Here is an 8270-nt window from a genome sequence, read left to right as displayed (position 1 = left end):
AGAAAGAGGCTGTCAGCCCCAGAAAGAGGCTGGTGGGTGTTGCAGGACCAGGGAAGTAGAGGGAGGTGAGGGCGGGGCCAGGACCAGAAGTGGTGCTCCTGGAGCCCAAGAAAGGGACTGAGTTGCTCTGGGTGAGAAGGGTCAGGAAGCAGTATTGGTTCCCCAGGTGTCTGAGGCCCCAAGACTAGGAATGGCGCAGGGCCCAAACTAGGTGTATAGAAAGGCGAGGCGGGGGGATGGAAGGGTGAATGTGGCTTAGGGAGTCGAGGCACGGAGAGCTGCGCTATAGACTTACCCCAAGGGGCCTGAGGACAGGGGTGCAGACTAGGAGAGTTAGCAAGTTGTGCAGGTCCAGGGATGCAGAGAGAGGTGAGGGCAGGCCAGGACCAGAAGCGGTGCTCCTGGGGCCCAAGAAAGGCACTAAGTTGGTCTGGGTGAGAAGGATCAGGAAGCAGTATTGGTTCCCCAGGTGTCTGGGGCCCCAAGACTAGGAGTGGTGCAGGTCCCACACTAGGTGTAGCGAACAGCGGGGGACATGGAAGGGTTAATGTGGCTTGGGGAGTCAAGGCGCGGAGAGCTGCGCTATCAACTTACCCCAAGAGGCCTGCGGATTCCAGTAGCCACATTTTAAATGCTCGATAGTCATTCATTTATTAGTGGTTTCTTATTTGATAATGTAGGTCTAAAACCTTAAAATATGTTAATACAGTTGTATGTATGTACAAATGTAACTTAATGTGTCTTTGAAGTCAAATGAAAAGAAAATAGAATAAAAACAACTAGCATACTATATTTCAATAGAATATTAATTTCTGTTTAATTACACTGGTTTGCATTCTATTCTTTGAAAAATTATAGAAACTAGAGTTCAGAAATCTATCACTTCTAAAGAATATTTCTTGCTATGACAGTACTATATAATTCTCATTTCTATACAGTAAATTTTCAAGTGATTATGTCATAGACCAATGGACTATTGTAAGGCTAATTCCAAAGGCAGTTAAAAAGCTGCATGAGAGAATGATACTGTTCACTGTTTGGAATACAAGACAACCATGGACATTGCAAAGCAACACAAAACTAATAAAATTTGAGGCTAGAGAGATGGCTTAGTGGTTAAGAGCACTTGCTGTTCTTGCAGGGGACCTAAGTTCAGTTCAAGGCACCCATGTCAGGTGATTCACAACCACCTGTAACTCCAGCTCCTCCAGCCTCTGCAGGTGTCTATACTCCTGAGCACATATCCACATACAGACACAAAATCATCATTAAAAATAAAATGATGTTTTTATAAAACTAATAAACTATCATATCCATATCTAATTTTATCTTATGTCCTGCACTAAGGAATTCATCCTTATAATGTTCAGTGTCTTCTTATTCCCTGGATCTCTTAGACCATACACTGAATGTACCACAAGCATAAATTTGAGTAAGAGATATGAGAAACAAGTGAATCAGTGCAACACTTTCCCACTGTCCTCTCATTCCTGTTGTCTTTAGTTTTAACTTATGTTAAAGAAGGTTATTCTTTGTTTTGTTTTTAGTTTTAGTTTAAGTTTTTTCTATTTCTGGGCATCTTCTAATAAAGGTTGTATCCAGCTATTCAAGAAAGTATTGGACACATTGCTACTGGATGAATGTCCAGGAATATTGTAACAATTTTTGCATAGTAGTTAGTGGTAGCCCAGTACCCCAAATACCAGATTGTATAAACCCAGAGACTAGAATTCTAGATCTTAGACATTATTTTATACCAGAGACTGGCTTTAGCCATATAACTTTATCATTGAGAATACAAATTGTCTAATCTTGGTACTATAATGGCCTCGTGATTATTACAGTTAACTTGATTAAATTTTACTGGTGTGTGCAAAAGCCATGTAGTTAGACTTACTTGACAAGGATTGTCACCCCAGGAAATATGTTATTTTGATTCTTTTTCATTAAATGTTATATGTCTCTCTCATTCTAAACTATGAAAACTTAAAAATACAGCAACTTGATATCAATTTTTAGGATATATTTATAATTGATCCATGTCTCCATTACTATTTATGGAGCTGGTTGAATTGTACATTGGATGTTGTTGGCACAATTTTGGTCATTGGGGAAGCTTTCTGGGGGTTATTCTGGGGGTTATTCCCTTGGTTTTCTTCTACTTAATTATACAGGTAAGTAATTGAAACTTGGATTTTATTTGTATTAATAACTTTCATTTTATATATTTTGTTTGTTATTTTTATTTTATGTGTATAAGTGTATTTCCTGCAAGTATGTAAGTGCACTTGTGTTGTGCAATGCCTGCAGAGGTCAGATCCTCTTGAACTAAACTTATGGACAATTGTTAGCCACCATGTAGGTGCTTGAAATAAAACCAGGGTGTGCTCTGCAAAAGCAGCCAGTGATCTTAACTACTGAGCTATCTCTTCAGCCCCTGCATTAATAACATTCAAGTCTACCATCATATAGTTTTAGGATTTGTTTTGGCTTGCCGTTTCAGAGTTTTCTGTCCATGGTTGGCCGTCCCATTGTTGTGGACTTGTAGTGAGATGGAACCTGACAGCAGAGTGTGTAATAGAAAATAGAGTGTGTAATAGGAAGCAGAGTGTGTAATGGGAAATAGAGTGTGTAATAGGAAATAGAGTGTGTAATAGGAAGCAGGGTGTGTAATAGGTAATGGGAACAAATTGTCCACCTCATGTCATCCAAAAGGCAGAGACAGAGAGACAGAGAGTGACCAAAAAGAAGATATATCAAAGTAACTAATTATGACCCCAGTAACTTAACTTCCTTCACCTTCACCCTATTTGTAAAACTTTCCATCATTTCTCAATATCATATCAAATTATTATTCTAATCAATGAATTAATCTATTAATTAGATCAGAATCCTCATGACTCAATCACCTTTCAATTATTCGTTCCATCAGATGAGGATGAGCCTGTCAACACATGACTTGTTTGGGAGGAGAGTTCATATCCAAATAATAGATTAGAAAAATAAGGCTTGGCTGTGAGTCTCACAGTGATGCAATTCTGATCCCTGTGAGGACAAAAAAGAAAGGATTAGGTAGGAAAGTCTGGGATTCAGAGATTTCTGTGACGATCAAATTGAAGGGAAAAGGTCAAAACAAACCAAAGTCATCAATTGGAAGGTCACATTTTCTCCACAGAGAGCCTACTTTAGCTCAGTTAGCCGAAAGCAAGCTTGTAGAAAAAGTGGCCTCCATGATCACTCAGTAGTGGATCAAGAGGGGCAGCCTCTGGAACTCTCAGTCACATATACATCCTACACCACAAACCTCTATGTTGCCAGAAACTTTGCCAGCTTATCCAACACAAAAAAAATAGACTGCATTTTTATTCTTTAATCCCAGATATTAGTACAGACTTGCTGGGTGTAAGTATATCTTGCATGATGTTTAATGTGCTATCTTTACATTAAAGTGTGATGGGCCAATTTGACCTCCAAGATTATGACATGTTTTAAGCTCAGAGGAAAACAAAATTTCTCAATGTGTATTTTGAGTTAAATATGAAAGTATTCTTAGGCTTCCTTCTCAAAAGGATGCAGGTTTTTTTTTGCAATGGAATGCTTTCAAAAAATCTAAGTTTTTAAATTCAAGTTGGAATTTATTCTGTTCAAGACAGAATGATAATCTTCACATTTCTGTGGCAATGCTATTATTATTCCTCCTACTCGATATATTTTTCTGTCTTAAATCTTATTTAATCCTTTACAGACTAGGCTGAATGATTTTTATGTGAATCATTCTTTATCAAATAGTGCAAAAAGATCTGACCCACACCATCTATTGTGGCATCTATGGTCATATTACACCACTAGTATTATAAGCTATATTTAAGAGACCAAAAATTGTCTCTTTAGAGGTTATATATTTTCTTCAGATAAAGGCTGTGTTTCATATTTTAAATATGTATCTAGAGATAAAAGAATGGTATTAAGGATCAATTTTTCCTGCTTTAAAATGTGTTGCTAGCAAAATTTTACTTGATTTTCTCATGATAGATAAACTGCAACAGATTTGTTGTCAGCAATGACTCAAATGAGCCCTGAATATAGATTCAAAAATATTCAGTCCCAGTCCCCTTCCCAACTCCTGTATTGGTCATGTCACTTCCCTTTATAGGCTCCATTTCTTTCTTCTGTGAAATAAGAGGTTTGATTTACATATATGCTATTCAGAATGTGGTATCCCACATTCCTCTTCTACTAAATCAGTGTCAGTACGAGGGCCAGAAGTCTAGATTTTTTTAAAGCCTCTAGGTTATTCATAAGAAAGTATGAGAAATGTGTGATTTATATCAAAGCTTCTTAAACTGTTCTCTGGAAATTTTTTTGAAGAACTCCACAGCTCCCATAGTTCAATCACATTTTGGAAAGTCTCTGTGAAAGTACAGGATTCACATATTCATCTGTGGAAAACGTTCTTCCTTTAATTACTTACCCTGAGGGTCTGCATCTCCAAAACCATTATGCCTGAATTACACAACCTGTTAAGTCCCCTTGAAGTCCCTTAAGCCCTTTCACTGTGGATGGGTTAACTAACTAAATGCACATTCCTTTATATTCCCTAGGCCTTTTAGCACAGCGCAGAACTTGTAAACTACAAACTAACAGCCTATGTATAGCTTGCTTAGATTATTCAGTGTTTTTTAACCAAAGTGGGGACATTTTCAAACCTTACATAAAATTCAAAATTTAGAGATTTGCTTGAAATTTTTGCAAGATCTGGTAACTCCTGATTTTTATTTCTACTTGGTCTCCATTTTCTGGGGCTAACTAATAATGGTTCCACCTAATAAAGGCACATTCCTTTGTCTCTCCACAGTCTGTACAGTCCCAAATGTCCTCAGCCTGACACTAACTACAAAATTGTAATCATGATTATACAGGTGTTTTTTAGCAAAGAAAAAGTGATTATTTCTGTAATTATCTTTAAGTGAAAATATTGTATGTATTATTGGTAGCATCCTTCATTTAATGGGAAGATTTCTTGGTCACATTTTGAACATGCGTCACAGAGATGTTTCCATAGTAGGTACTCAACTTGAGAGCACTAGCAAAGTGAAATTTTGCCTGGTGTTCTGCCTGTGGTGTCCAGAATCTGGACCTTTCATTGTTGCAAAGGAGTGTTTGTTTTCTAAGGCTCCTATAACAGTCTCACAGAAATTATCCCCTCACAATTCTAGAGTCCAGTAGCCCAAAATTGAGATGAGATGAGATGAGGTTCTTCATACTCTAGAGAGAATCTGTTTGGTGGCTTCCTCGCTTGTGTTGACTGTTCTCAATCTCTGGAATCTTCTTGGCTTGCAGACTGACACATTTCTTTAATCTCTACCTCTGTGTTTATGTCACCTTCTCCCTGTGCTTTAGTCTTTTCCTACTATTAAATGACACTCAGCATTAGATTTAGGGCCTGTGGTGGTTTGAATGAGCATGTCCCACACAGACTCACATATTTGAACACTTTATCTGCATTTGGTGGCGTTGTTTGAGAGGTCACTGAACCCTTAGGAGGTGTGGCCTTGCTGGCAGAAGTGCGTCAGTGTGGCGCGCTTTGGGGTTCGTAAGTTTGTCCCACTTCCAGTTGTTCTTTGTTTCCCTTTTTTCTGTTGAAGATGTGAGCGTTCAGCTTTCAGGTTCTGCAACCATGCCTGCTGTTTGCTCCCATGCCAGTCCACCAGGATGGACTCCCATCCCTCCAGAACTGTAAGCCAAAGTAAACTCTTCCCTAAGTTGCCTTGGTCATGGAGTTTTATCACAGCAACAGAAAGGTAACTAATGCAGAGCTCAACCTAAATTCATAACGATCTCATCCTAGGAACCGTAATTATACCCATAGAGACCCTATTCTTCAAAAATAAAGTCAATGGCTCTGCCTTAAGAGCACTGACTGCTCTTGCAGAGGACCCAGGTTCGATTCTCAGCACCCACATGGCAGCTAGGAACCTTCCTTAACTCCAGTTCCAGGGAAATTCAAAGCCGTCTTCTGACCTCTGTAGCATTGCATGACACGGGTGCACTCACATACATGCAGGCAATACACTCATACACATAAAATAAAAATAATAAATAAAATACTAAAAAATAAATAAAGTCAAATTCAGCATACAAGAGGTTAGAAGTTGTGCTGAACTTTTTTGGGGGGTCCCATTCTTTAGCTCACTACACAGAGATCATTCTGCCTTTTTAACAAGTGAAGCAAATTCTGCCTTTTCTTTCCAATTGCCCCGTTCTACCTTCTGACAAGCTCTCAGCAGATTCCGCGGTTGTCAGGAGCATCCTGTTCTCCTGTCATTTCCTGCTTTACTGAAACTATCAGGAGTATCCACTGTTAGAACATTTGGACATGAATAGAGATTCATCCAGCAAAACAAAGAGGTTGTGAATGAGAACTTGGTGTGTTTCCATAATAATGTAATTACAAAGAGGTAAGTAACATCAACACATCTAGCTCAAGATTAATCTCTTCTTCAATATATTCTCTGAGTTCTTAATTAAAGAGTCATGAGATTTCATCAATTTAAATAAATATATGTTTAAGTCCTAAACATTTTAGTGTAAACATTTAAATGAAATTATAATAGCTTACATTCACAGAACCATGCTTACTGCTTTACATGATAACACAGTCTCAAATTTTTAAAGAATGAATAGAATGCTATTAGAATTAGGAATGGTAGGGCTGGAGAGATGGCTCAGTGATCAAGAGCACTGGCTGCTCTTGCAGAGGACCTGGGTTTGAGTCCCATCACCCACATCATGACTACCAACCATCAGTAACTCCAGTTCCAGGGAATCAGACACCTTCTTCTGACCTCCATGGGCATTGCATGACACATGTGCATTTATACATATGCATTCAATACACTCATACACATAAAATAAAAATCATAAATAAAATATTTTTAAAAGGATTAGGAATGGCATGACTCTTCTCGTTTTGAATTTGATATTTGCATATTATATTTTGTTTATATACACTATTGTATAACATGTTTTATTTAAGTTATAACCTCATGTAAAAGAGGAAAATGTGAAATATTAGTAGTAGTTGGACATATTTTAGTTTTGAGAGAATAAGTTTAGCATGAATATGTAATGCATCTAATTTTACAGTATATATAACTGGAACAATAATTGATTTTGCAATAGGCTTTTCTCAGGGTAGTCTATCACTTTAACTAGTGTTATTTTCTTTTGCTTTTTAATACTGTTTGCCTTTTAAAGCAAAGTGCATTTTTATGCAGAAGAATCCTTTAAGCTGTCATCATTATGACAGTGCTATATTTGATTGAGCTCTAAATTACTGGGGTGGGGGCAGAAAGTAGCTCTTCGCTATTAATTTCTCAGAGAAGAGTTAGTATTAAGTCCACAAAAAGTTATGCATCTCTGCTACTCAGGAATACATTCCATTATTACAGGTGGCTGTGTGTTAGGCTTGAATTTCTTGGCAACTTAATGGTGTTTTTTGCTGCGCTGCTTGCTGTGCTGGCTGCCAATTCCATAGATTCTGAAATAGTTGGCTTGTCTCTATCTTATGCCCTAAATGTAAGTAATAATGATTTTGTGGTACCTGGTATGTTTATAATCCAATTAATTAGACACTCTTCTCCTTTGCTTGTCTGAATTATAAATTGCATTAACTAAACAATGAGAGACAAAGCTGGATTACCCTGGAGGCTCATGTCTTCTCTTCTGGTAGTAGCAGGAAGCTGGCTCAGCAGTTTTAAGTTAGCTCACAGACACAATAGGCTAATGTCCAAGACCATGCCTAAAGAACCAGAATTTTCTTGTTGTTACAGAGTTACCCACAAGTCTCATGCTTTCCTAACCATATAGATTCAAGGACTACATAAGGCAGAGCCTTTCTCCACCATGGCTGGCCCATTCAGTTTGCAACATTTAAGAATGAAATAACATGAACTCTTTGTGGAGTATTTGCTCTTCTTCTCTGCTTGGAAAGATTTTCCTAGTAAGTCCTGTCTAGTCCTGTCTTACATCACTCAGCAAAGCACCAGTGATATGAATATATCTGTGCCCTCTTTATAAGCAAGCAACAGCTTTAAACTACTTAATCCATTTCCATGTTATTTAGGATATGAGTCTAAATGATATAAGTACATAATATAGTTATTTATCCTAAATATTGAGACCAGATGCATTTCAGAATTGAGAATTTAAGCCTCTAGAAGAAGAATTTAAGGAATACAGTATATATACATATGTAGGGCCTGGCTCCT

At 37.8% G+C, this 8270-nt stretch overlaps 1 pseudogene; it reads left to right on the top strand.

Annotated features, from left to right (window-relative positions):
- LOC103749715 overlaps window positions 1–8270 on the top strand; it is a 133379-nt pseudogene that overhangs the window by 113576 nt on the left and 11533 nt on the right.

Source organism: Nannospalax galili, unplaced genomic scaffold, assembly GCF_000622305.1.
Source record: "Nannospalax galili isolate Female #2095 unplaced genomic scaffold, S.galili_v1.0 scaffold266, whole genome shotgun sequence".
Lineage (NCBI taxonomy): Eukaryota > Metazoa > Chordata > Mammalia > Rodentia > Spalacidae > Nannospalax > Nannospalax galili.
The sequence above is the reverse complement of the archived record's forward strand: the minus strand, read 5'-3'. Positions and strand labels throughout refer to the sequence as shown.